Raw genomic sequence first — 9,255 nt, 5'->3', positions numbered from 1 at the left:
TCTGAACACGATGAAATGTATACGAAAACTGCGTAATGTCTATTTCATCACAGTTTTAATTCTAAGCAGGCATGTCTAAGCATGTTATCACATAATATAAATGCATTACTGAAAAGAGAGTATAAAAAAACAATTCTCTTTGATCTCTGTTGATTTTTTTGGGAAATCTTTATAAAAAGGCGCTTATTTTAATTTTGCTCATATTAATTTTGATTTAAATTTGATTTTTTAAATACAATATTTTAAGAATTATTTTAACTTTTCTTGTCTATTTTCACGGGCCGAACGAAGTAGAACATCGTCACACGAAGACTGCGTAATACGTATTTCACCATATTATTAAGCAGACTTGTCTAAGCGTGTTATCACATAAAGAGTTTATAAAAGCAATTCTCTTCGATCTCTAGTGATAGGTTTTTTTTTGGGAGGAATTTATGTAAACAAGCGGTTATTTGTGTAGAATAAAATTAACATAAATATGCAAGAGAGAGCAGGGAAAATAAATTTTTTTTTTTTAATTAACTTCTTTTTGTGCTTATATATTATTATACATTTACATAGTTTTCGTTTAAATATTTGATCAATTTCCGTTCAATTTAAAAAGAATTCCTGCTCCTGTATTACTAGATTTTGTATCCAAGAGCATATTCACCTGAGCTCACTCACACAACGATAGAAATAGTGCAAATTTTAACATTGAGGATGCTTTTCGTTGTAGATGGAAAATCAGAATGTGCTGTTCGTATGAGAAAACTGGCGTGTTAACAGCTATGACATTGCAACTGATTTGAATATTTAATCACGGTTAAATGCAAACAGGGTTAACCTATTCACTCTGTGAATATATTCAACATTTTTTTGAACAAGAAAGGACAAGGCATATCATTTGAGGCTAAAACATGAAATTTGAGAATACTATGTGAAATTAATTCTAACCGAGACACGAAGAATTTCCTCCGCCTTTGCATTAATCAACGCTAAGCTACAGAAATTGTCAGCCTTTTAAAAGTTTGGTGTTTCACAATGCAACTTAAGCTCGACTCTTGCACTGTCAGGAATTAAAAATAATGCATCGTGTTTAGCTTTTTTTTTCTTGAAAAGAAACTTGTTTCCAATAAAACGACTACCGTATGTTAGTGACAACGTTAGAATGTACACATCAACACAAAAACGCAAATCAAGAGATTTGCACTGCGATCTGGAAAGAGTTTGCTTCGATCGATTGCTGGCCCCTTCTCAGATTGTCCGTCTGTCTGTCTCCATCTATTTGCCTATCCGTCCATCAGCCTGTTCATCTATGCGTCTATCCTGTTGTTAGTTTCTTCACCTGTTTGTCTGTCTGTCCATCCTTACGCCAATCTTTCCCTTTCATGCCTGCTTATTTCCCGTCGGAGATTTTTCTATTGCTACCCATCTCTTCAACTTTTTTTTTTTTTTTAGGTAAACTGTGCTTGGATATAGAATGTTAGTCTGTAGTAGATTATTGCTTGTTTTTGTTAAGAATGGAAAAGAAGACTCTTTTGCGATTAACATAAGGAATACCCGTAGCAACGATTTTGAGAATTAATCACAGAACTTGGCACAGAATATTTTGCAGCATACGCGATACCATATATTGAAAAATAACATATTTTTGATATATCAAGCAAAAATCTCCTCATTACCTTTTGCTAATTAAGAAGGTAATGAGTAAGAAAATTTTTCACCGAAAACTACGATCAATAATTACTTATCTTACAAGCGATGCAAGAAGGCTCGCAAAGTAAACATTATTCACTAATACAGTGAAATAACGAATTGCCGGCAGATCAGACAAGCGCTCGACACTTGTATAAAGGAGAAGCGGAAAGAGAAAGAGGGAAAACTGTTTAGCTGAACGAAACAAATCATTAAGAGAAAGTGTAGCTTTTCAGCTTCTAAAAACTACTAAAGCCACTCATCAAGCATTGATTGATTTCTTATCTCTTAATAAGTTTAAGTTAGTTTTTAATTAAATCAAGTCAATTAAAAGTTTTAAAATTTGTTTTGCGTATCTTTTTAGAAAATATGCTTGTTTTCTTCTTCTTCATCTACTTGTATGACTGCGTATACATTATTTTTGATATATAGTTGATATACGGTTGTGTTAAACTGCATTTATTTATTATGCAAATTTTAATGTTTTGTTTTTGTTGTTTTACAATGATCACCGCCCAAGACGGTATAGTCATTTCGTTTCATTGTATGCATCAGAGATGTTCTCGATTAAAAAAAAATGTCCTATGTTACTTAATCTTCCTTGCTTATACTAACTAACTTATTGCTGATGTTGTCGTAGAAAAATTTGAATTCTTTCAGAAAAATTGAATCCTTTTAAATTTGAGATAATCTTGAGCAATCACAATCTCGACTCATCGTTCTTTCAACGCCCTACTGCTTGCCTTTGGAACAATCCACTACCAAATGGTCTTTCCTTACCTTTTCAATATACCTCCATGCCTTGCCGCTCCTCTTCTGAATATATTTAATGTATTTAATGTCAACGGTAAAGATCTTCTATTTGTTTTTTGAGTCAATTTTGCCTTGTGATAATACACGATACATATATATTTCCTTCCGTTAGTTAAGATAGATGGCTACAAGTAATGTTTTGAGGGAAGTAAGTAAGGATGTGTACCCTTTGATTCTCTTTGTATATATATTATATTATATGTTACTATGTATGTATGCATTCTTTCTTATGGAAAAGTTTACCTGTATAATACAGTCACAAAACACTCCCACTGTTAAGTGAAAAAGTCGGACCAAAGAATCAAGATCAAGTAATCGAAACTGTAGTTGCATAAATGTTTACTGCCTTTGGAAAATCAAAAGCTTCTCTTAGACTCGTTATTTTTTTCTTTTTTTAATTACCTAGTATTCGTAAACTATAAGAGCTGCTGACCAAAAATCTTGCGGAATTTCTTATCAAAGCCCTAGTAAGCGAACCGGTCGGATCGGTGTTTGCCTTGAGTGTGTTGAGTATCCGAATTTCGTTTGACATGTTTTTTTTCTGTTTGTATTTTTTATTTCATTTTCGTTTCAGTTTTGTATATTTATATATATATATATATGTTTTTTTTGTTCTTTATATAAAGTAAATTTTCTTTTTGTTGATTTATTTCTTTTATTTTGTTTATTTATTTGTGCAAATTAAAAGGATTTTTGTTTAGAAGTTTCTCTCCCTCTCTCTTTCTCTCTCCCTTTCTCCGCATACGTGCATATGGGTTTGCGTGTCTGCATAAATGCACGCATACATACATACATATACGTATCAAAAATTAAATAACATTCTCATAGAAAGAAATCTTTAAAAGTAAAAAAAAAAAAACAAAAAAAGAAAACCAAATAAAAACCTATTCGTGTAGTTGTCTACACAAGTTTCTCTCTCATACATACATCAGCAGCATATGTATGAACAATTGTATTATAAAAAGTTTCCTTCTTTTTTTTTTTTTTTGTTACACAAAACTTCTTTCATTGCATATGTGTATGAACGTTTGCTTGCATTTATGTGTGTGTGTGTGTGTGTTTTTTTTTTTTTTACAAGTTGCCTCTTTCTGTCTTTTCATGGCTCCAACTCACAAAGGAATTGTTATTAGATCGCAATTGTTAGAGCATTTTAAGTGTGTTTGTAAAAGTTTTTACGAATTTTTTTTTTTTTTTTCTTTATTGCTTTCAAAAACTAAACAATTACGTTTTAAGAGGTTTTTTTGTCCTGACGAAAAATTTTTTTTTTTTTTAATTTTTTTCTTCTCGAGGTTAAAATGTGTTAGGAAAGTTAAAGAAAACCACGTTTATCGTTAATTTTGTTTGCTTTTTCTGTGCTAAGTTTAGGTTCTTCCACTGACTGTAAAGTCATTTGTGGCGATATTTCCTTTGAATGCAAGACGTGTTAATTTTCATTTTTATTTCATTTATATGAAATAATAATCAGGAGCGCTATAAACGAATTGGAAAAAGTTTGATCGTGTTTTTATCTTGCCCTAACCTCAATTAATTTTAATTTTTGCTCTTTTTTTTTTTTTGGTCTTTCATTCATTTCCAATATTGAAGTTCCTTGTAGGTCTCACTCTGCTAAGGAGCCTTTTAAAGGTTATTTGACAAAAGTGTAAAAGCATTTTTTTAATCTTAGCAATGCTATCCAAGCAATGATAATTGATTGAATTTTCCGTGAAATGTGAAAGCTTTTGTTCCATGGAATTCCTTTGTGCTTTTAATATTGCCGGCGTAATGAGATTTAATGACAGCTACAATCATTGTGCACGCAGATAGTATCTTAATTGCTCATACGACCCGCGACACACTTATCACACAATGCAGACGAATGTCAAATTCATATACAACGTTGCACGATTACTAAGAGACCAAAAAGGGGGAGGCATGTGAGGTAGAAAGCGATGCAGTAAGAAATCATCGAAAGATACGCATATTTTGCCCATGTAGGTCTATATAGAATTAACTGTCGTTAAAATGTCTGTCACTGAGTCCAGGGTAGTAACTTCGTTTGTTATGGCTTATTCTCTCTCTTGCCTTAAGATCTACAGCCGAATTGTTTAGCTGTATTCCTGACCATATCTCTGCAATATTTACTTTGTTTCTCTTGCTTTCTCGTTCTCACTGATCAACTGGATATGTTTTACGCTTTGCGTTCTGCATCCCTGCATGGAGGGCTTTAAGCAGACCCTAGATTTTCTTTTCCCATATAAGCATAGACTCGCCAAACCGCCTGGTTGTCTCGCAAACTTTTTTCCCTTATTGAGCTCTTCACACTTTTCTCGCATTCATGTTTTTGTGTACAGAAAGCTGCTACATTTTTTGAATATTCTTAGATCAGAAAAGTAATGTAGTATCATTCCAACGATCTCTCTCCCTTCTTCCTGTTAGTTTAGAAGATGCATTGCATTTTAGCTTTTCCTATTCCTTATGCTGTTTCTCCATCTCTAAAAGAGCTGTATATCTAACACCGGACCTTGTACATCACGATTGCAAACTCGCGCTCTTCTCTTACACACATAGATTTGAACGTCTTCCCATCCTTCCGGTAAACGAAAGTCTTTGGATAAAACTGTCGTCTTCCACGTTAAGGGGGCTTTCTGTCTGGTTGCACCCTTGCAGCACACTATTTGCAGATGTTTCTAATCACATTTATTCGAGTTGAACCTATGATATCTTGAGGCTCATTAATGTGCTGAAGTGTTTTGATCCAAGGAAATCGAAAGCAAATTGGATCAGACTATTTTTAAGACAGCTTTTCATTTAACGTTGGTCTATCAAAATAATTGACAGAAGAAAAATTCAAATACTATTCTCTTGCTTGTACATTGCGTTACATTGGCGTTCTCATGAAAATTAAACCTTTGTTCGGCAACAAAGCTTGATACTTCGTACTTTATAACAAAAATCGATGAATAATAATAAGATCTTTGACTAGAAAATTAATTTTACCGAATTAGGGTCCTCATAAAGGACTGCCCGAAGAACTACAAGGAAGACATTAGAGCTTCTTCTAGCTTAACTCAGAAATGAAGAGGCTTTTGAGAATGCTATGTTAACGCGAGCTAATACGTACTCATCATCTGCCTAGAAAGGATGTTTCAATGACTTCAATGCTTGCTATGTAAAACTATGTAAACATTTTACTCATTTCCAAATATATATTCTTTCACTATACAAGCGCATGTTGTGTTGAAAAAAATGAAAGCAAAACAAGTATTTATCACCAAAAGCTATATATTATTAGTTGGAAAATGTTTAGCTCAATTTATGTGAAATAAATTTAAATGTATTATTATTTATTGTGTGTTTTCATGCACAAATATAATATAAATATATATATATATATATATGTTCTTCCCCCCCAACTAATACATCCTATGTAAACAAATTCATTTTCCATTAGATTTATATTTACACGAAAACATATTCATGGTGAAAAGAAAACAGAAATTTTTCGAACACAGATATGATATATTCTCTGATATTATATAGTAAGCTAAATTCAACATACAATTAAAAAGGAAAAAAAAAAAAAAGAACAGAGAAGAATGCAAGTTTAACTTAATTAAATTGATATAAAAACACATTCAAGTAAAAGTATGGATTGCAAAAATCAAATTTAACAAAATTTTGTATTTAAATGAATTGAAATTCTGTTCAAACAAATTAAAAGATAAAATATTTAAAACAAAAAAAAAAAAAATAAAAAATTTATTATTGATCTATATTTCTAGTAAGGTCGAATTTTAACTGTATTATGGATAATAGGGTATTCCAAAAAAAAGGGCATGCCATCTTGAATGCCCATCAATTTTGAGTGGCAAATTTCAAGTACATTCGCTGTACATTTACTGACCCGAGCTGCGGAATATACATGAAAAAAAAATACGGAAAAATTTTTCAAATGATGAAGCTTTCGCTTTAACCTGCCTGGTTACAAAAAAAACCTAAAATGTCGCAGCTGAAGCCACGAAAGAAAAGCCGTAGAACAATAGCCGAATAATTCCTTCAACCGCAACAAGCGTCAGTTTGCTACTGTTTCACAGCTGCCAGATCTTCGAAAGTGCTGCTGCTGGTTTCACTTTTGTATGAATAAATCGATTGTTTTAGAGATAAGCTCTCTTTCAATCTCATGCTGTATTGCATGATTGACTCAAGATGAAGCCCTTAGTTGGAAATACTTTATATAAATGATATGTTGCTGTCAATATAGGCATAAAATATATTGCAGGAAATTTTCCCGAAAGATGAACAAGATGGTGTTCGATTTTTTCAACATAAATCGGGTTGTCTGACGACTGGTTCCGAATTAAGCTTAGTTAATCATCGTATTTTAACTAAGACTTCAATTAATGAATGTAATCACGCGGCGCGGGCTGGTTTGATCTTGCGTCCTCAGTTATTACCTCCTCCGATCAGATAACGATTACTTACTCATTTCATAGCTTTCTATTTTATTTTTTATTACTTTGAAGGCAGACTAAATGAATTGAATCAAGAAATTTCGCAGTCACTTCGAAGTCACACACCCGAGCTAACTTTGGCAAGAATTATCTTAAGTTAGGATAGGCTAATAAGTGTATTCTCAGCTACGTCAAGCTCATTGGGTAGTGAACGAAGAGCCACTTTTTTTTAGCGTTTTCTACTTTTTTTCCATAAGAAAATTGATACTTGAGTGACTATGGAGTACGAAATTTGACAGTGCCTAGAACAATGAAAAGAAAGCGCTGTTATGGCAGGGTACCGATGATAACACCAAAAGGTGATTAAAAGTTAACTGTAAGAATGATGGGTTACGAATGGGCCGAATCTGGCGAGGTTGACCAAGCCAACAGCTAACCAGAAATATATTTAATGCTAATTTTGTTCCCCGCTGTCTGCCAAGGCGAGCATCGAACAACGATAGGCATGTACCAAAGAAGATATCTAGTTCCGGCAAGCTAATAAACTAATGATATAATCGATAGTCCGCAAGTGATAAAATAAGGAGAGCGATTTAATAAGCACGGAAACAACGCTTTACAATTGCAAAGCAATTGTTAGGAACTAATTAATAGAGCGACTTTCAAGACTGTGCGAACAATTTAATAAAAAGATATGCGCGTGGCAGCTGACAGTGCCAGGTTTACTTAATCTTTGATGTTATTCAGCGGTATTTTTGACTCTCTGTCTGAACAGAGAAATTGTCAAACAGATAGGTGGAACGACTTTGGAAAATCAGCGAGCAAGGTTCCGGCTCCGTGCAGCAGTGTATATGTAACATATCCTTTGATATATTGAGTGAAGAAACTTTCATTAAAATGATTTCTTAAATGGAAAAGTTTTGTCTACGTGACTGAAAGCGTTCCATTGAAAACAGAAGCGGATCTTAGTATATATTCCAGAATTGCTTTCCCCATACGATTAAAAGCTGTTACAAGCGAAAGCATCGTTTACATTTGGTAATAGGTATTGATGCAAGTTTTTTTTATATGATTATTGGTTTTACAAACTAACTCCCATTATGAAAGGAGCAGTGTTTGTAACCTTTATGCTCAACACGAATAAACGATCAAATTCAAGGTATGTTACGGATGCAGTTTACATTTGCAGTGCACATTAAAAATGATTAAAAATTAATCCGTTTACAAAAGTTAATGAAAAAATAACTAAAAAAAAAACACAAAAAACACAAAAAAAGAAAAATTCAAAACTACAATGTAATAATAAATTTTTATTGCAAGTCAGATTTGATTCCGTAATAAAATTTACGGAGAATGTTAAAACAACATAAAAATAAATACACATTTAAACCAAACTAAAACGAAAGCTGTAACCACCTCGAGTCGAATATTTAATACCCATCGCACATACACAACAATAATATAACACTTCATCACATATGAAATCCATCAGGATTTGAGTAAGTTTAGATGCAATATTGCAAAATAAAGTTAAATAATGCTAACGTAAGCGTTTGCTTTATTACAAATACCCCACGAAAAGTTCTGCTGTTATCTGGCGATTTAATATTCATCGCAAAGTTGTTGTGTTTATAAAAAAATTGAAAAAAGGTTATTCTTTGGAAAATTCTTTCCGATTTGGTGGGGAATCACTCTAAAATCCCTCTAAAAACGATTAAGATAAGAAAAGAAATCAAGTCAGATGAACTTGGTAACCAATTTGAATAAAAGGGTTGGAGTAAGCTATTGTCAAAGCCAATAGTTCAAGTCAACCAATTTTGCCTGCGAATTCATCTCTTCATAAAAACCGCCATCATTCTGAACAACAGCACATAGATGCCAAATGTCAAAAGTCAATCAATCACAAGAGTGTTTTTTGTTATGATTATTCCGAGCTGCATAGCTCGCTTCATTAGCACGGTTGCATGTTTTCATTAGCCAGGTTGCATAAATTGATGGCGCCCATGGTTGCATGATTTTATTTTATTGAAAATCATTTAAAATCTTTTAAAAGCCTATGAGAAATCGTAGAAATTTGAAAAGTTTGCAATCACTTCAACATTGTAAATCAATTAGGGAAACCTTTTGGAAAATGTACAAAAACTTTGAAAAACCATTAAAAGTTTCATACTAATCAAGAATATATATATATATGTTTTGAGATCTTAGTTACACATCAGTTACTTTACAAATGCAATGACATTTTTGGTATATCCTTTGATACCGTTCCCTCTCTCTCTTTCTCTCTCTCTCTTTCTCTCTCTCTCTCTCTCTCTCTCTCTCTCTCTCTCTCTCT

The sequence above is a fragment of the Glossina fuscipes genome, unplaced genomic scaffold, assembly GCF_014805625.2.
Source record: "Glossina fuscipes isolate IAEA_lab_2018 unplaced genomic scaffold, Yale_Gfus_2 62, whole genome shotgun sequence".
Lineage (NCBI taxonomy): Eukaryota > Metazoa > Arthropoda > Insecta > Diptera > Glossinidae > Glossina > Glossina fuscipes.
The sequence above is the reverse complement of the archived record's forward strand: the minus strand, read 5'-3'. Positions refer to the sequence as shown.